General features: G+C 42.2%; 1 protein-coding gene across 2 annotated transcripts in view; it reads right to left on the reverse strand.

The window, feature by feature from the left end:
* Positions 1–16,820, reverse strand: part of LOC134483599 (disks large homolog 5-like) — a 124,854-nt gene extending 108,034 nt beyond the window's left edge. The window contains exons 1-4 of one of the 2 annotated variants that reach the window (XM_087596411.1): positions 16,190–16,268; positions 9,444–9,525; positions 2,117–2,283; positions 252–419 (exon numbers count right to left, since the gene is read on the reverse strand). The gene's annotated coding sequence lies outside the window, so the exon portion shown is untranslated. Of the gene's footprint in view, positions 1–251; positions 420–2,116; positions 2,284–9,443; positions 9,526–16,189 lie in introns of both variants that reach the window. The other variant, XM_087596410.1, reaches the window with a different exon arrangement.
* Between the last annotated feature and the right edge of the window lie 4,398 nt (positions 16,821–21,218).

The following is a 21,218-nucleotide window of genomic DNA, read 5'->3' on the forward strand; positions in this document are numbered from 1 at the left end:
TCATCTGTGTCACAATAGAAGCTAGTTGTAACTAGATTCACCCCCACACTATCACATCACTACCGTATTTGAGGTTCTCAGTTACTATCTAAGAACCTGGAAGAGGCCTGGGTCTTGCTACACAAACTCATAATTTATGTCTTCATGACACTGTGTGCTTTGTTCTGTTGATGCTACCTTTGGCATACAATACCTTGGATACTTTGTGCTGACATCTGTCACATGAGACAATAGTTCATGCCATGCCTAACCTGCATAAACTGTCCTTAGAGTACGGTGTAGTCAGAGGGTCCTTTTTTTTCTCTCTGAATTTTCAAAATATTTCCAGTCTTCAGACAAGTCTTCAGCCATTGTCCAGTGCCTGTCTTGAGATGTCCACCTTTTCAGCTGAGTGTCTTCATCCAGGCTGCTCTGTAATTCTGTAGAAGATTAATAGGGTTCCAGCCCTAGGATTTAATTCAGTGTGATTGTACTTTCCAAACATGCTCAAAGCCCTACATTCCACCATAGCCTGTGTGCTTTAGAGATAGAAAATAAAGAACCACATTGCACTTGAAATTTTTCCTCCAACAAAAGGAGAGCCTGCATAGGGCCTTTAAGTAACTCTAAGTCCCAGCTTCTGCATAACTCCCTCCATCAATTCCATTATTGGTGTATTTTCATTACTGCTCACTTTATTTTTGGTGTGCAAAGAATGTGTACCATGTCAGTAAAGTGTGTGTGTGTGTGTGTGAGAGAGAGAGAGAGAGAGAGAGTGAGAGAGAGAGAGAGAGAGAGAGAGAGAGAGAGAGAGAGAGTTTGTGTTTGTTTGTGTTTCTGTGCAGGTGTTTGTGTATGTTCATCCATGAACTCACTATCAATTTTCATAAAATGACTTAGAAGACTGTAATGAAAACTGTCGAGGTGCATGCAGACGTGTGTTACTAGTGTCCCACGGCACCTGGCAGGTAACACTGAAATGGTGGTCTACTATAATACAGCCTAAAAACAGGCTGTGGATGGTTTACACAGAGATTGTGACGTCATCACCACTAGAGAGAGCAGCAAAAGCTTCATTTATCACATGCTGCTGTTACCAAGATGAGGCAAAGCCTTATCCTACAGAGAGTCTGGTAGGATTTGATGGCAGGAAATAAACTTAGTACTAAAATCATTCAATTACAAACAAAGAGGATAATACAAAGAGTCATAAGATTATTCTCATAAGAAAATAGATAGTATTTAGACGATGCCACTACAAAAATTAAAAAATATATATGAGGGCCACTAGGCTTTAATGCAGCCTTTCTACCAGACGTTTAATGACGACCTAATAACAATAGTGCTTCAATTATTCCTCTGATTTGAAAGAGAAGGAACATTGCCAAACCCCTTCTCTGAGTTTCTCTTTTTACCTAGAATTCCTGAGTTTGTTGCTTCTTCCATTGTCACCCCATCAATAGAGCTGCAGGGCGAGTCTGTCCCGCCCCAGAGCTTATCCACCAGCTGGAACCTCAAGAGCATCCATAGTGAATGCAGCCTGCAGCTGTGAACACACGTTTCTTTTGGAGAGCAGGCCTGTGCAAGCCCAGGACCTAGGTGGGACAGTTCAAGCTGCCCTTTTTCCATGGCCAATCTGTGTTTGTATTGAGAAAGTATTTTTTTTCCAGTTGACTGATTTCCAACTTATGGAATGGAACTGACTTACTCAGAGTGGGGTTGACTTAGAGAGTTAAAGTACAGAAGGAATAATCCAGATGTCCACAAAAGCTTGCTGTCACACCAGGGCTTTTAAAAGCTCAGCAGCTAGAGAAGCAATGTAGTATTTGGTTATTCTCATGCTTAGGTCTAGTCATTTATTATAAGCTGACCATGACACAAAAAGAGTCATCTGTGTCACAATAGAAACTAGTTGTAACTAGACTTATACCACATTATCACATTATTACTATATTTGAGGTTCTCAGGTATGATCTTAGAAACTAGAAGAGGCCTGGTTCTTGCTACATATAGTCATATTCTATATCTTCACAGCACTGTGTGATTTGTTCTGTTAATGCTACCATTGGCATACAATACCTAGGATATTTTGTGCTCACATCTGTGACATGAGACAACAGTTCATGTCATCCCTTACCTGAATAAACTGTCCTTAGAGTACAGTGTAGTCGGAGGGGCCTTCTTTTCCTCTGAGATAGCAAAACATTTCCAGTCTTCATACAAGTCTGTCAGCCATTGTCCAGTGCCTGTCTTGAGATGTCCACATTGTCAGCTGAGAGTCTTCATCCAGCCTGCCCTGTAATTCTGTAGAACATTAATAGGGTTCCAGCCCTAGGAATTAATTCAGTGTTCTAGTACTTGCCAAATATGATCAAAAACTAGTTTCCACCCTAGCTCTGTGTGCTATACAGAAAGAAAATAAAGAACCCCATTGCACTTGAAGTTTAGCCTCCAACAGAAGGAGAGCCTGCACAGGGCCTTTAAATAACTCTAAGCCCCAGCTTCCCCACAACCCCGTCCATCGATTCCTTTATTGGTGTGTTTTCATTAATACTCACTTTCTTCTTTGTGTGGAAAGAATGTGCACCATGCCAGTAAAGTGTGTGTGTGCATTTGTGTTTGTGCATGTTCATCCATGAACTCACTATAAATTTTCATAAAATCACTTAGAAGTCCCTAGTGAAAACTGTCGAGGTGCAGGCAGACTCATGTTACTACTGTCTCATGGCACCTTGCAGGGAGCACTGAAATCGTGGGCTACTTTAATACAGTCTAAAACGAGGCTGTGCATGGTTTTCAGTGAAATTGTGACGTCGTCCCCACTACAGAGAGCAGCAAAAGCTTCATGTATCACATGCTGCTGTTACCAAGGTGAGGCAAAGCCTCATCCCATAGAGAGTCTGGTAGGATTTGATGGCAGGAAATAAACTCAGAACTAAAATCAATCAATTACAAACAAAGAGAATGATACAAAGAGCCAAGCAAAGCAAGAGCTGGCTTTTTTTTTTTTTTTTGAGAAGATCCACAAGACAGACAAACCACAGAGCCTATATCTAAAGTACCAAATCAGAAATGAAAAGGGGGATATAACAAAGGACACTGAGTGAATTCAACAATCATTAGGGCTTACTTCAGAGGCCTTTACTACAGAAAAGTGAAAAATCTATTTGATACTGGTGATTTTTCTAACAGATAACAAATACCAAGTTAAATACAGATCTGGGAAGGTAATGAATAATTCCCATAAGAAAATAGATACAGTCATTAAAGGCTGCCACTCCAAAAATTAAAAATAATAATAATCAGGGCCACATGGCTTTAATGCATCCTTTCTACCAGACTTTTAATGAAGACCCAATAACAATAGTGCTTCAATTATTCCACTGAATTGAAAGAGAAGGAACATTGCCAAACTCCTTCCCTGAGTTTCTACCTTTACCTAGAATTCCTGAGTCTGTTGCTTCTTCCATTGTCACCCCATCAATAGAACCATTTAAAATGGGATGTAATCGATGTCTGGAGCCTCATTCTTTCCCTTGACCTCCATGCGGTGTCCAGAAGGCATGCCTGTTCTCATGGACATGGACTCATCTCTTTTTGCTGCAGCAAGAAGAAAGCCAGCAGAGAGGGCAGGAGCTTACAAAGAATCAGTAGGATTTCTAGAAAAGAAGCCATCCAGATGTCCATTCTCAGAAAACCCCTGGCTTGCTCTCATGTGACTGGGTCCTCAGACACCAGCAGCCTTAGATGAGACCAAGGAAAGCTGTGCAGAGTCCTGGGTCCCCAGGTTCTTGACCTCCTGAGTGACAGCTGTAGACACGTCCTCCAGGGAATCCTTACAGCTGGTGACATCTGGACAAGGTGAACCAGATGCCAAAATGAGACATGGGAGAGAAATCCTAGGCTGTTTGGAAGGAATCAGTCTCTGCTATTGCTTCTGTCTCTGTGTGCCCTGCTGCTATGATGTTCATGAGGAGCTCTCATGCCAGTGGGTCTCCTCCTAATGTGTTTGTTGTTGCAGATGTCCTGGATGTTCTGGACCCCATCAGAACTCAGCCCGTGCTCAGTCACGGAGGTCAGCACCTTCCTGTCCATCAGGTCATGAGACCTGAGACAGTTGAGGTAACGGCAGTTGGCCTGGGTGAAGTGCTCACAGACTTGGACTCTCTTGCATGGCTGTGGCTTCAAGCAGATCTGTTTGTGGCTGTCTCCTTTGTAGTAACTTTTGCAGGAGAAAAGCATCCCCCTGTACCAGGAAGAAGGCCGGCTCCTCTTGGTTAAGCCCAGAAAGCTCATGATTCTTCAGGACCTGGAAGCTCTGTTCCTAAAAACTTGGTGTGGATATTTGCAGAGGTTTCTCTGGGATTTTGCATAATGACTCTGTCCCAGAAGTTTGAGCTTGCAGAGGCTTGGGCAATCTGTAGCATGGTCCCTGGATGCACTTGAGATTGAAGCCACAGGCTTCAGTAGTAGCCGCCACCTACAGCGTGATCCCTGCCTGATCTCCAGTCTCCAATAGGAATAAGCAGTCTTGCCCAGCAGCTCATAGAGCTCTGCCTCTGGAGCCTGCTCCTACTCTGCAGTTCCTTTAAGGTCATGCAGCCCCTGTGGGTCTACAGGATCTTGGTGATGAAACAGTCTGCCCCAGGATCCCCCATGGTGCACTATGGCTGCAGCTGCTCAGGCTTGTGAGCTGGACTCTGCTTCGTGGAGAAAGGAAACTGGAAAAGGGGATAACACATGAAATGGAAATGAAGAAAATAACCAGTAAAAATTAAAAGAATTAAAGTCATCATCTCAGGAGAATGAGTGGGAAGCCAGGTCCTTAAGCAGGCAGGTTCTCCACAACAATGCATGCTGGGTTCAAGACTGGACATGAGGTGCCCTGAGCTTGGGACTGCCAGGCTCCTACTGGGAAGAGAGCTTTCTTCTTCATTTCAGTAAGTCTCTCTAGTTTTCTTTTAAGGCTTTCATCTCATCATTGACTTTCCCAATGACCTTTTATGACAAGCCATTATGGTTAACAAGAATTAAGTAAGGGCTCATTGAGCTGTTGGTAGTTGGAGGTCTGGGGGAAGCCCTGGACAGAGAGATCTTGCCTGCCAGGGGTGGGATGTGCATGGTGGGAGGGACTAGTGGAGTGTCATTGGCCTCAGTATGCACAGGCTTGGGGCTGGTGCCTGGCTGCCTGGTGCGCCTCTGTGGCTACTTGGCCTGGGTCCCACCGCAGATGCCCATGGTGGTTGCTGGCCAGTTGTGCTTGCTCTCCCTGTCCTCGGGGCTTCTGGCGGGGCTGACCACAGCCTTGAACATGGACAACCATGGACAAAGTGGCCCGGGAATCGGAGGATCATGGGAGCATCTTCAACTTCCCCCTCCCCAAGCACTGGCAGTTGCAGCTGGAGGACAAGCCACTGTGAGTTTCCCCACATCCAGGCAGGTGTTCTGCACCACCAGGAGAGCAAGGGCAAGCACTGCTGCCACCAGTCCCACATGCCCAAGGCCTATTTGCTGACTGGCAGGGCTTCACTTTGCTCTGCCTGGCTCTGCTTTGCCTTGCTCTGCCCTGTGGGCTCTCACTTCTTTGGCCAAAGACTGTTGAGATCCCGGCTTGCCTCACCTTTCAATAGGCACCTCTGTGAAGTGAGGAGAACCAAAGGGACAGAAGGCTGGCCTGGCCCTGGAGACTTGTGTCTCCCCCTCCACCAAAGTGCTTTCCTCAGTTCTCCACTGTGGTTTTAATTTGCAGGGATCCCAGCAGGTGGCAGGCTTTGCTGAGCCTCCCCTGTGAGAAGGGGACAGTGGTGGGACTTATGGTTGTGGGAAGTCTTTTAGGGAGATGCAGGCTTTCTCAAACTCTCCGACCATCCATCCAGTGCCCTCCCTGGTTCCCATTCCCTGTGTTTGTTGCGAAGTCACTTTTCGCTGTCCTGTGTGACTTTCCCTGCAGACTGGGCTCTCCTGCAGGAGATACTCTCACATGCTTCTTTAAAAGCCCCTGTTCCTCAGATCTAGATCAGCTGTGAAAACAGGCTTCTCCATGCCAGGGTGAGAGCTACCCCTCCCAGCTCAGAGCTGCAACACCATAGGATCCTCAGGCCCCAGTGCTGGGTGGGTCCCATGGAAGAGTTAGAGGAAAGCTTCCCTTCTGAGAAATGACTTAACACAGAAGGTTCACAAGTGACAGTCAACCCCCAAGTATTTCTTCCAGGAGAAAGCACTCAGCTCTCCCCTTTAAACAGTTTAGGCTCCCACATGGCCCAGTTTTGTGATTGGGGAAGATTTTCTGGAGCTTAGTTGGCCAGTCAGAGTGGGGCTACATTCTTTTTTTTTTTTTCTTTATTAACTTGAGTATTTCTTATTTACATTTTGATTGTATGCTCTTTCCCGGTTTCCGGGCCAACATCCTCCTAACCCCTCCTCTTCTATATGGCTGTTCCCCTCCCCATCCTCCCTCCATTACCACCCTCCCCCTAACAATCACGTTCACTGGGGGTTCAGTCTTGGCAGGACCAAGGGCTTCCCCTTCCACTGGTGCTCTGACTAGGCTATTCATTGCTACGTATGCAGTTGGAGCCCAGGGTCAGTCTTTGGGTAGTGGCTTAGTCCCTGGAAGCTCTGGTTGGTTGGAATTGTTTTTCATATGCGGTCTTAACCCCCTTGAGCTCTTTCAGTCCTTTCTAAGATTCCTTCAACGGGGGTCCTATTCTCAGTTCAGTGGTTTGCTGCTGGCATTCGCCTCTGTATTTGCTGTATTCTGGCTGTGTCTCTCAGGAGCAATCTACATCCGGCTCCTGTCAGCCTGCACTTCTTTGCTTCATCCATCTTATCTAATTGGGTGGCTGTATATGTATGGGGCACCTGTGGGGCAGGCTCTGAATGGGTGTTCCTTCTGCCTCTGTTTTAATCTTTGCCTCTCTATTCCCTGCCAAGGGTATTCTTGTACCTCTTTTAAAGAAGGAGTGAAGCATCTGCATTTTGGTCATCCTTCTTGAGTTTCATGTGTTCTGTGCATCTAGGGTATTTCAAGCATTTGGGCTAATAGCCACTTATCAATGAATGCATACCATGTGTGTTTTTCTGTGATTGGGTTACCTCACTCTGGATGATATTTTCCAGTTCCATCCATTTGCCTATGAATTTCATAAAATCATTGTTTTTGATAGCCGAGTAATATTCCATTGTGTAGATGTACCACATTTTCTGTATCCATTCCTCTGTTGGGTTCTTTCCAGCTTCTGGCTATTATAAGTAAGGCTGCTATGAACATAGTGGAGCACGTGTCTTTTTTATATGTTGGGGCATCTTTTGGGTATATGCCCAAGAGAGGTATAGCTCAGTCCTCAGGTAGTTCAATATCCAATTTTCTGAGAAACCTCCAACTGATTTCCAGAATGGTTGTACCAGTCTGCCTCCCACCAACATTGGAGGAGTGTTCCTCTTTCTCCACATCCTGGCCAGCATTTGCTGTCACCTGAGTTCTTGATCTTAGCCATTCTCACTGGTGTGAGGTGAAATATCAGGGTTGTTTTAATTTGCATTTCCCTTATGACTAAAGATGTTGAACATTTCTTTCGGTGTTTCTCAGCCATTCGGCATTCCTCAGCTGTGAATTCTTTGTTTACCTCTGAACTCCATTTTTTAATAGGGTTATTTGACTCCCTGCGGTCTAACTTCTTGAGTTCTTTGTATATTTTGGATATAAGCCCTCTATCTGTTGTAGAATTGGTAAAGATCTTTTCCCAATCTGTTGGTGGGGCTACATTCTTAATCCATACTCATTCACACAACAGAACATCTTCCTCCCCACCCACGAGGCCTTGACTTGAACCCAGGTCCTTCCAGGATCAACAGACCTGAGAGAACAGATTGCAGCACAAGAGAGAAAAGAAGCCAGAATAGTTTAAACTGGAGAAAACCCCCATATAGGCCGTTTATCAACTTTAGGGGTTTGCATATTGTGGACTTCAGAATCTTACGGTCAGATTTTTCTGATTACACCTTATAGGTGAAGCTGAAGTCTACTGAGGGTGGGATCATCCCAGGCAGGGAGGGGATCTGACTCTGCAGACCTGGCCACCCTCTGCATTCTCCCAAAAATAATTTTTAGTCAGCTGTAAATCTGAAGTGAAATTTGTTTTTTGTCAACTCAAACGGTTGACATTTCAAGTCTCACACACCATGTGAGAGACACACATTTATCCACAGGGGATTTGAACTTACTTCTATAGAAATGACTGTGGGCCAACAGAGGGAAAGCATTCTTGCCTTTAGCATTCTGTCTGTATCAGAGACTACATGGACTGGCTTCCTGGACAGACATGTCCAAGCAGACAGACATTGTAATGAGGGAAAACTTAGGCAAGAAATGACCTGGGGACAGTGATTTCAGATTGTGCCTTTAGCCAGGAATCTCTGTTGTCATTAAGGCAAGCAGTCTTGGGCCTGCCAAAACTTGTCAGTATTTCAGGGCTCTTACAACTGCTCCAGGTACTTCTGAGGTGAAAGCCTTTCATTAAAAAAAAAAAGTTTATAGAGCAATATTTCTCCACCTGTGGGTGGCAACTGCTTCACAGAGATTGCATATCAGATACCTTGTACATTATGACTCATAAGAGTAGCAATATTATTTATGAAGTAGCAATGAAATAATTTTATGGAGGGGATCATCACAGTATGAAGAGCTGTATTAAAGGGTTGCAGCAGTAGGACTGTTGAGAACCACTGCCATAGAAGCTGACACATGGGAGCAGACTCCTCAGCTGAGTAGAGACCCACGACAAGGGATACTGTGTCCCACCCTAGAACCCAGAGGCAGAATCTACCCCAGGAGTCTGTGGGTCACCTTGTCTTAAATTCTCCCAGGGTCAAGAATAGCATTGATCATCTCAGCAGAGTCAGCTTGCACAGCCACATCAGGCCCATGGCTTCCCTTTACAGAGAAGGATGTGGGTCTGAGTGACAGCCCGTGAGACTGAGGGGACCCTGATACTCATTTGCTTTGAGCTGTGGTTTCTTCAGGTGTAAAATGGACGTGTTTCTGCTGAATTGGGTTGTTGTGGAGATTAACAGAACATACAACCTGCTCAGTGTCTGCCTGGCATGGACCCTGCTGGTTAAATGGAAGCTGTCGATGATGACGAGATTAAAAGTAGAATTTCTAGCCAGATAGTGTTAGTTGTGGGGCGCCATACAAGTGTTCTAAGTATTTTCTGATTCTAAGACCGCCTCACCTTACAACCTAAGGCTCTTGATTTAAATTTTAAAAAAAGAATAAATATAAAATACCAATATGAAAAAATCATAATGAGAAATGAGCTAATTCCTGCGAAGTCATTTAGCTTTACATTTTTCTGCTTCTATTTCCAAGGCATCTAGAGTAGCACTATCCGATATCCTAAAGCCTTCTCTTATGGTGCTACCCATTCATTCCTCTCTCCTTGAGGACTTCTCAGGTGACTTACCAGAATCAGATGGCTTTTAAGATTGTTCCCATCAGATGTGACCTCTTTGTCCATGGGCCTTGCCAAAAGCTGCAGGGCCAACCTGTTGTTTTACAATCCAAAATTCCAGACATTAATTTTACCAATGAAGTTTCAGGAGTCAGATGCTGAAGTCAAGTAAAGCTCCCAACTGTCTTTCCTGATTCATTGACCTCCCAGAAGAAGAGCAGTCCTGTTCCCTCTGAACACTTTCTTAAAAATCCTTTAACTCAAAAACTTTCCATTGGTTTAGTTATCTAGATTTCCTTTCACGTTGTGTCTTGATCTGCTGGACCTAAGTGCACTTTTTACCTTTGCCATAAATGTGTGTGGTAGGTGAGCCATACCGTAATTAAGTCCATGTTTACATGAATAAACAACTCTTGCTTTAAATGTCTGTGCCATGGCCCTGCTATACCACACACTACTTTTTCAGTAAATAATACATTCTTGGAGATCACAGTGTGATCAAATATTTTGTAACATGATTTAGTAACGTTCCCTCGATTTTATAAATCAATTTCTTTGACGAGGATTCTGGGTGTTGTCTGTCAGGTCTGAGTGCATCATCTTGGGAATCCCAAGGAACATCAAACTTGGGCTTTTGAAACTGTTGCATATGGCCAACCTGGAGCAAAAACCACCCAGGAATCTACTGATACTTGACACACATTAATTCACCTGCCTTTTTCATATAGTTTATGGCAAGAGGTCACCATTCTTGACCTTGTTCATTATAAAACGTGGTGCTAAATGTAAGAGTTGGGGTCAAGGAGATCACCTCACAAATCACAAAATACCCATCTCAGATAACCATGTATGGTTTATTGAATACAAAACATCCATGAATTTCAGGACAGAATTAAAAGTCCAAACCTAAGGATAATAGAATAGAAGAGAATTTAGATTTCCAGTTCACAGGTCCAGTAAGCATATTCAGTAAATCATAGCAGAAAACATCCATAAGGTAAAGGAAGAAAAGGCCATGAAGGTACAACAAGCCTACAGAACGTCAATTTAATCATACCAGAAACAATTCCTCCATTAACATAATAATTAAAACACTGAATGCACAGATCAAAGAAAGATCATTAGAAGGGGTAAGGTATAAATAATCAGTAACAAATAAGTTCAGACCTATCTGAATTACACCAGACTTCTCAACAGAGACTCCAAAAGCCAGAAAATCTTGGGCAGATGTAATGCGGACCAAGGATCCTATACCCAGCATAATTCTCAATCACCATAAATGGAGAAACCAAAATATTTCATGACAAAACCAAATTTAAACAATATTTTTCTCTAAGAAAGCACAACAGAGGATTGTAGTAGGGAAACTCCAAGACAATGAGCTAAACTATACCCAAGAAAAACCAAGAAATAAATCATCTCTCAATAATTTCATAAAATGAAGCACACAATCACCATTTCACCCATAACCAGAAAAAGAAGAGAAAGCAGCAACTATTGGTCTTTAATATCTAACCAGACCCTCTGTCACCAATCCCCCAGCTCCTAGGGAATAAACTGCCAGCCAAAGTATATACAGGGTCTATGGTTCTAGGTAACTGTGTAGAAGGGGACTGATTTAAGTGGCACCCATGTGGCGGGAGGCCATTGTCTACGCTGAGGCCTGTTGCCCACCAAAAGCAGATGCTGGAGTTGTGAGGTGGGAATGGATATGTGTAGGTGGGGGAACACTGTCATATAGGCAAAGCTGAGCAGAAATGGGATGTAAGATATGATGAGGGGAGTGTGGAAAGCAGGACAACAGTTGAAATGTAAATAAATAAAATAACCAATTAATAAAAAAATAGCCAAAAATAAAATAAAAAGTGAAAAGGTAAAAGAAAACTTACACCAAAACAAAACAAAAGAAATACTTGTAGTGGATTGGCCTAATTCTGCTTGTATTTTAATGCTAATATGTAGAACTCAAGACTGGTTAACCTCCAAAAACTGACCCTGCTCCCAGTTAACTGTGATTATAAAGAAGCCAACAGCCAACAGCTGCACAGCAGAGAGATGGGGGAGGTGAGCTTTGAGGGCTTTGCTAGAGAGGATCATGAGGAGGGAAGAAGGAGGAAGAAGCTGCCAGAGAATAAAGGAAGAACATGTGTGATGGAGAGGAGAGAGGAAGAGGACAGCAGCCATGGTTAAGGGAGAGGAGAGCCTGTTCCTGAGGGGTGTCCAAGTGCAACAAAGAGCAGCCAAGATGCTACACAGTCAGTAAGAGTTGAGCGTTATTGTTTGGAAAGTAGATCTGATACCATGGAGGGCAGGCAGCTGCCCAGCTACTGTGCTGATTAAGGCATATGATGAACAAATTTACAAAATATGTATAACCAGTAAGGAGCTCTATAGAGGATCCTAAAAGGAATACTTTAGTTTGAAGAAAAGGATAAAATACCAGAGCAAACAGGAAATAATTAAACAAAACTAGAACAGTCAATCAAAAGAAGCCAATAAAACCCACAAAAATTAACAAAATTAAATACATAGGTTTAAATAATATTTGCATGTCACTAAACTCAATTCCCCAGTGAACAGACATTATTTAGCCAGAAACAGGATCACCATCATGAGAGATGTAGAGGATATACTAGGGAAACAGACCTAAGACACAGGTCCCTATAGCAATTCTATGCAGTTTCTCTATCCAGCTGACAGAATAGATTTCAAACCAATCCTGTCCAGAAGATATAAGGACATTCATTTCATACTTTGCAATTACCAAAAGATACTACAATCTAAATATATACATATTAAACACAGCAGTCACAAATTTAAATATATAATTATCAGATAGATCTGAAATTACCCATTAGCTATAATAGTGGTTGTGATTGTTTTTAATAGTCTATTCTGACCACTTGGCAGATCACATGCAAATAAACAAAAGAGGAGGAGCAGAATTCAGTGACATCATCAGTCAAATGGACCTAACAAACTACACTGAACTATACATATATTTTCTATCAGCCTGTGGATCTGTCTCCAAAATTGACCACGGATTAGGACACAGAACAGCCCTCAGGAAAGATAAGAAAGCTGAAGTAGTGTCATGCATTCTATCTGAGCACAAAGGAATCAAACTGGTATCACACAATAGAAAGTGCAGTCAGTACACACTCTCGTGGAAGGTCAGCAACACAAACAACACACTACTGAAGGGGCCAAGGGAGAACACATAAGGAAAATTTAAAATTCCTAGAAATGAGTGACAATGAAAACACAACCACCACAGATCTATGCGATACAACATAGTTTTAGGAATTATGTTGCAGTCAGCAAAGCCAGAGCAGTGGACCCATCTAATCCCTTTGTCATGCATCAGAAGTAGAGAATGTGTAGTGTGCCCTGTTGGGTTAATGCCTTGAATTGGCTCACCACATTCCCAATTTCCCTTTGCAATGATAACATATTTTTGGCATTACACATTGGATGTATGCAATTTGCCTTTTGATTTCATAGGGGAATAATTAAGGGACTTCCTGGAGGGTCGAAAAGCACTGTGGATAAACTGTGTAGAGACCGAAAGACTACAGGGGTTTTGGAAGCTGAGCTAATGTATTTTTATTATGATATGTTTAAGAACCTATGGGGAATTGGGAGTGGAATATGGTGATCTGAATGATAACGGCCCCCATAAACTCACATATATGAATGTTTGTTGCTGGTTAGTGGAAATATTCGGGAAGAATTATAAGATACGGATTTGTTGGAGGAGTGTATGGGATTGGGCTTTGAGGTTTCCAAATTCAACACCATCTATAGTTAACACTTTCTCTGTCTCCGACTTGCACATAAGATGTAAGCTCTCAGCCAGTTCTCTAGAAACATGGTGTCCTACCTGCTGCCGTGTACCCCAGCATAATATTCATAGACTCATGATCCTTGAAACTGTAAGGTGAAATAAACTCTTTCTTCTACAAGTTCCCTTGCTCATGGTGTCTCTTCACAGCATAGAAAAGAAACTAAGATCGGAAGGAACAGTTAAGTGAAAAATTTCTCAATAATATTCTGGAAAATAAAATTCAGACATTTACCAAAAGTGTCAGGTACCGTGATCAAGCTGGCTTGACTGCAGAGGTGCAAGAATGTTTCAACAAATACAAATGAATAAACAATTCACCACAGAAAACCAAGAACAGGAAACACACGATCACTGCAGTAGAGGCAGACAATCTCTTTGGCAAAATCCCACAGTGATTAATGCAAAAGTCCTGGAGAATCTGGGATATGGAGAAGACATACCTTAACATTATAAAGGCGATATGCAAGGCCAACAGCATCCTAACTGGAGGAAATCATAATGGATTTCCACTAAAATCAGGAATAAGTCACAGATGTTCATTCTTTTCATCTAATTCAACTAGTATGTGAAGTCTTATCCAAACAATATGACAATAGAGAGATGGAAAGGCATGTTAATATGAAAGAAAGCAGTCAGAGTATTCTCATTTGCCGGCGATATGATCCATATATAAAGACCACTACGAAACCACTAGCAAACTCCTATGGCTCATGGACACATTCACTAAAATCACAGTAAAATCAATAGAACTCCTGTATACCAACAATAAATATGACGAAAGAAGCCAAGAAAACAAACCCATTCAGAATAAAAATCTTGTAATATCTAAGGAAGTAACGACTTGTTAAAATGAAATCATTAGGAAAAATAAAAAAAAAACTGAAGAAACCAGAAAATGAAGAGGCCTCTCATTTTCATGTATCAGTATGATTTATATTATTATATCGAATCCTACCAGAGTCATCTACAGGTTTAAATCCATCCCATTATAATCCCAATACAGATCTTCATGGGAATGAAAAAAAAATCTCAGAACTCACATGAAAGCACAACTGAGCAGGGCAGTCAGACACTGCTAACTAATAAGACAGTAAAGCACTGCGGGAGGCATCACCTTTAATGATTTCACCTTCATTTTGGGGAATAGTAAAAAAGAAAAACCAGCATGTTAATATCATGAGAGCAGACACAGTGCCTAATGGAATAAAATTGAAGAGCCTGATATTGGCCTATGTTCTTATCAGCATTTGGGTTTTGAGAAAAAGGAAAACAAACAAACAAAACAAAAAAACTCACAACCACCCCTCCCACCACCACACACAAGTGCAGTTTTCAACCTGTGGGTTGCAACCCCTTCAGGGAACAGTCACATATGAGACATACTTTATACATGATATTTACATTACAATTTAAAACAGAAGCAACCTTACATTTATGACTGAGCAATGAAATAATTTGGTAGTTGGGGTTGGTTACCACAATGTGAAGAACTGTATTCCTTGAGTTGTTCTTGGTCATAGTATTTTTCTGCAGTAACAGAAATGTGACTGATATATAAACTGGTACCGAAGTGAGTGGAGATGTTTGTGAGGAAGCTCTTGATTTTTTGGAGGAGGGTGGGAGACTTTGGATTGGGAAAACTGTTGAATTATTTTAGGAGATCTTAACAGTTCTTTTAGTTTGCCACATGGGAGACATAAGTATTGTGAGTCTGTGCAAAATAGAGCCTCTCTGATGAGACTTCAAAGGATGGCAGGAACTCTATTGGTGACTGGCTTAGAAGCAATTGATATAATTTGGCAAACAATCTGTCTCTTTTCTGCCTGTTTACTAAGAAGTGACCTGAAGATAAATAAAAAGCTAATTGACTAATTGTTTTGAGCAAACTTCAAGGGGTAGATATCCGGTAACCTTCCTCATATAGTAGGAATGTGTGTTTGTATTTTCCATTGTTAATGTAGCCAGGACTTCAGTTAATCCTGCCACATTCAGGGTCTGGACGCATAGGAAACTGCAAGATCTCCCAGGATTTGGAAAATGTCCCAATTGTTGTAAGGTCCCCAAAACATGTTGTCCCCCCACACACATTGGGAAGCAACTTAAAGGAACATGACCCCCTCATTCTCAGGAGGAAGGGTGGGTGGGTGGTTATTTGTCTGCCGTGGGCTGTAGATGATTATTGTCTGTTAGGGGGTTGGTTGCAAGTTCTTACTGGCCATGGTCAGGGAGGAAACAGTAAAGCAGATTCGAATCAGGAATGTCTTTCTTCCTTTCTCTTTCTCTCCTCAATTCTCTGTCTAATGTTGTGGGAAATCAGGAGAAGGGACTAAAATGACAAAATCATAGATCACTGTATCTCTATTTATACTAGAAAGCAATACCAAGTCTCAAATATTTTAGGATGGCATGGATTTTTGAATGATGATAGAATTTAAAATTGTACTTGCATAAATGATTCAATTCATTTTAAAGATAGAAGTATATGCAACTTATTCACAATGTGGTGTAAAATTCTAATTTTATAAAATTACTACTGCACACTGACGTGGATAATTAAGGAATTCAAGCTAGTACTTTCCAACTATAAATAATCAGTCTTCCAGTCATGTTAGGTACTGCTTTAGTTAGGTACAGAAATAAGCTTTATTTAACTTCCTGTGTATGTTTTTAAAGTTAAGTAGGAAGTAAATCCCTTGGGAAAAAAAGCCACATTTGTCCACTGAGATAGACATTACATACAAAGGTGGTTCTCAAATCCTTTAGAGATCTGAAGAATCTGCCATTTCAGATGTCCTAATAGTTAAAGGCTTTTCACAGTGGGAGAGACCTCAACTCCTGGTAGTGTCCCCAATCTATTCTGAAAAAGATGATGGGCTCTAAAGAACCATTGGGTGAAATACTACCCACTTACCTCTACTGCTGCCAGAAAGCTGTCCAGACTGTGCAGAAGTTGATCATGGGGAAGTCTGTGTCCCAGTTTTTGGAAAAAAAAAAATAGGATAGTCCTTCAAGTGACCTGCTTCAAAGGATTGTTGTCAGAGCTCCTGGCCCAGTGAGTTGAAGGTGGATGCCACAGTGACACAGGAATATTTGCTGACTGACTCCCAGGGTAGCCAACAATTTCTGTCATTTCTTTAGATTTGGAAGCTGTTTGCTCTGAATTTCCTTTTATTCAGGCAACATTTCTCCTCCTCAGATCTTGGATGGGGTTGAAGATTAGATAGTTTAGTCTTAACCTTTTCTTGTTATGAGAATCAGAAAAACAAACTTGTTCACCATCGTGCAGAAATGTGACAGCCAGGAACCTGGACAGGAACAGGGTGGACATGGGAGGCTCAGAAAGCAGGGCTCTATGGACAGTCCACAGCAGTATCAAAACACCTGTGATAACCGCTCTGGCACCATAAGTCCTGAGAGAGGATGGGGATGCCAGGAGAGTGTGCGTGGTCTGCCCACTGCCTGGGACTTTTAAAAGCTTGTACCACCCCCGGGCACATAGAAGAGCTTGAGCAGAAAGTGGCCGATGCCCAGAAGCCGCTGCTGTGGTAGGAGGCAGTTATGGCGGTTGGAGGTGGGGGTAGAGGTGGAGGAGGGATGGGAGAAGACCGAGGAGTTTCCCCAAAAGACAAGAACAGACACCATCCTTACTACTCCAGAACCCACGCCAATCCCACCCCACCCCTAAAATGCCCAGTCCACTGCCAAACGTCCCCATGCCAAGCATTCACAGCTTCATCCCCACTGTGCTTATTTCTTATTTTTTTTTAACTTCTTATTTATTCTCTGTGAACCTCACATCCTGCAGCTCAACTCCATTCATCTGCCCTCCCCTCAGGTCTGCACTCCACCCTTGCATCCTGCTCTAAATCAGAGCAAAAATAATCTTCGTGTGGAAGCTGAATAAAGAAAAAGAAAAAGAAAATTTGTACGCAAAAAATGTGTCAAATTTTAAGGATGAAAGACATAAACGCTTAAATTGTTTGGAATTAATGAAAGTACATTTGGTCTCAGAAGACTTATTATGGTTAATAAATGCAAGTTATGATAGATAAGGGATACAAAGCTTAAAAAGTGATAGAAAATGATTTAGGTACAAAATTTTAGACTAATATAATTTAGATAATGAAGTACCTTCTCCAATTTTGGAAAATACGAATGGACAGAATATTGTGACAGTAATTCTTACCTGATGCATCTCATAAGTTTTCTTATTTTATCTAGCTTATTAATGTTAAATTAAAGGTATTTCTTGGAGTAAAAGGGGACCTCCCTTTGTACTAAGGTGTGTCAACTTTCAATTGTTAGTTCTGTACTGGCAGTGAGCCAGGTGCTGGCAGGATTTCTCTTGTCATTTCTATGTCCCATCATCAGCTTTGCTATTTTGTGGATGTTTGTCCTTCTCACCAGCTCAACACAAGCTAAGAGATGTATCAGGTGTTGTCTCACTGCCGACTGGATGTAATAAAGATCTGATGGCCAAGAGCTGCTTTAGGAAGTATGTGGGCAGAACTTCCGGGCATAGAGAGGGACATAGGCAGAGGCAAGCTGAAGCAGGAGATTCAGAATAGACATGGGCAGGAAGAGATATGGAACAGACTACAGCAGAGGGGTAAAGACCTAAGCAGCAGGTGGGTCTCAATGGTAGAAGAATAGGGTTAAATTTTAGAGAAGATGAGGGACTGCCCAGTGAAAGGCCTAAGATTCAAACTATGTTCGAATTCTCCATGTCCCATTTACACCTCAGGCAACTCTGTGAAAATAGTACACAATACAGTATTAACATGGCTTTGAGTCTGTGGTTTGGTTACTTTTGGTCACTGTTCCTCAAGACTGCAGGAGAAGGAACAACACACAGGGCAAACACATGAAAACCATGTGCAGCTTAGAGTGGAAAAGATCACTAAGAAGTTTAATGTCACAGCAAAGTCATGTGCTGAAGAGGAGGGTGACATAGTTAAGGAGATGAATGTTATTAACGATAAGCCTCCTGCCTCTGTGCTGGAGAGATGTGGAAGGTGTCCTCAAGGCAAGACTCTTACCAATTAAAGTTCCAACTTGGAAAAGGGAGCTCAATAGATTTCGTGCTCCTACAAAGCAAGTGCATAGGGAAGCTGCTGCAGTTGTCATCCAAGCAGGCTGCTGACAGTTCAGTGCACCTCATGTGGCACGGAATTTGGAGGAAAAAAGATTTTAAGATTCAGGATGACATGAACAGGACCAGGCGACTCTCGCATTTATGTTTTTATTATTTGAGGCTTGAATTAGAATGATACTCATAGTCTCATTTTTTTAGTTTTCTTTCATCACTTTATCTACATTTCCAATTTATCTCCCACTCCATGTTCCTCTACATGAGTCTCTCTTCTGTCCCCCACACCCTCTCCCTATGAGATTGCTCCTCCACCCGCCAATTCACTGCCACCTCAGAGGCCTAAGTTCCAATATCATGGTTCATGAAGCTTCCTCAGAAACAAGGTTCTCCCGTCCCAGTGATCCCAGATAAGCTGGTCCTCTGCTACATATCTACCTGGAGACATGGGCACACCCTGATTCTTTTATTAGTTACCTTAGTTAAGATGTCTCTTCACCTTAATTCCGGCTTAAATTCACTTTGCATCCCAATTGCTGTCCTTCCTCTTGTTACCTCTCTCCCACAGTTCCTCCCCAATGTCCTCACACCATCTCCTCTGAGAGAGTAGAGGAATATCCCTCAGAGTGTGCCTCCACCAAGACACATCAAGTTTTTGTAGGGCTGGTGCACCTTCTCCCACTGAGGCCAGGGAAGACACCTGAGTTAGGGTATCAGATTTCACAGACAGGCAAACCTTTGGGGATAGCCTCGGCTCCAGTTACTTACAACAGTGTATGTAATACTGTATTAAACTTAGTAAGGTTTATTTACCTTCACCTGCAACTCATCCTGAGAAACAGTGCTCTGGCCTGATGCTTTTGTTTTCAGCCCTATCTTCCTCTTTCTTCTGTGCTTACCACTGTAACACAGGAGAAGCTTCTAATATTAATGTTGCCAGATCTTTCCGGTCTTGGGGGATAATTCTATTCTGAGTTGTATATGGATTTAATATCTTCTTTACGTATGATGAATGTATACTTCAGGAAAGGACTGCTTCCTTGTTTCTATTAAGATCTAATATGACTAAAGGATTCTGATTAATATTCCAGAATCGTAGGCCACCAGGTTGGTATGTCATCACTCACTGAAGTGAGGTTAATTGTATAACACCTTTTGGCCACCCACTTTCAATGTCATTATGTGGTATTGCCTTAGGCTCTTTTCTACATTCCCCTGCCTTTGGCTGAGTATATGTTTGAGGTCTCTCTGTGACTGTGCAAAGAAGTAAGAGCTAGGGCTGGGCCACAAAATAAGAAAGTACTTGTTCATCCAAAAACAAAAACAAAAAACAAACAAACAACCAAAAAAAGCTCTAGGGTAAAATATCGGTGCTAGTGCTGAACTGAACAGCCAGACATAATTTTTTTTAAAGTAAATAACACTATCTTGGGGCTGATAATATGAATCAAATATCCTGCAACATAAGTTTGCAATGTTGCCTGCATTTTATAAATCAATCTGACCACCGTTTTGTTTCTTTCCAATCATGTCTGAGTGCATCATCACGGGAAACCCAAAGAAAATCAGAAATGGGTCCTTGAAGCTGATGCACAGGGCCAGTATAGACCTGAATATTACAGAGGACACCTTGATTCTTAACACAAGGGATCATTTCTCCATCCCTCTTGTCACATAATTTATGACAAGATGTCACCTTTCCTAACCTTAGCTTCTTTTCCTAAGTGCTGCTGAAGGGAAGATTTGGTGTCAAGAGGTCTGGACTCGGGGCTGGGGATTTAGCTCAGTGGTAGAGCGCTTACCTAGGAAGCACAAGGCCCTGGGTTCGGTCCCCAGCTCCGAAAAAAAAGAACCAAAAAAAAAAAAAAAAAAAAAAAAAGAGGTCTGGACTCAGACCACACCAACACTGAATTCATTTAAATAGGTGTAGTTTATTGAATGCACACCAATACAGTTCACCCAGAGCAACAGCTCACAACTGTGTACTGGACATTGCTATGGCCCAGCTCATTGCAAAATCCACATGGGCTAAAGCACAAGTGCTGGAAATGCTGCTGTCTATGGGCCCTGACTCGGGTCATTTTACACATAATTGTTCCTATTTTCCTTGAATCTAATGGGTCCTATGTGAAGCTCATAGTTGGGGAACTTGTTAAGATTAACAAACCTCATAACATACAGAACATAACAGGGTATGTGACCAGCACCACACAGTTCAACGTCAGAGTTTTTTGTTCTTTGTTAGTGTTTTTCTTGGCATCCATGATGTGGAGGCATATTACAGAACAATAGGAAAGAGCTGGCTGCAGTGTAACAAATTTGCTGCTATTAAGGTAGGTACGGGGGCAAGACCTCAGCAACAGCCCTTAAGATAGGAAGGAGATGATGTGTTTGATAACTGAAAGGAGCTGCCTCAACTGTGTTTCTCTGCCTGCTCAGTGCCCATTCACCATCACTCTGTCCCTGAAGAGGACCTCAAGGTCTGCCCCCTGCTGCCTGTGAGCCAGGAAGAGGCACCGAAAGGCAAGGCCACAGCGCTGGTTTCCAATTCCTCAGTAATGCTGGATTTCCAATAATGTACTTGTATACACAAATACAGTGTGGTAAGTTACAATATATACTAATCATTTCTTACATAGGGCAACAGTTGACTGACTACAACTAATTCTATTTAAAAGAGAAAGAAACCTGGCTCTTGTGGAAATATACAAAGAAATATCTACGATGCTGGGGAATGAATTCTGCCATGGACTGAACTCAGAATGGGGGGGGGGGGTTGGAAGAAAGATGCATGGTTAAATAGCCCACCAGGTTCACATTGTGTCAGCTTGATTTAATCTAAGGACAAAAA

Source organism: Rattus norvegicus, chromosome 19, assembly GCF_021556685.1.
Source record: "Rattus norvegicus strain SHRSP/BbbUtx chromosome 19, alternate assembly SHRSP_T2T, whole genome shotgun sequence".
In the NCBI taxonomy this organism is placed as follows: Eukaryota; Metazoa; Chordata; class Mammalia; order Rodentia; family Muridae; genus Rattus; species Rattus norvegicus.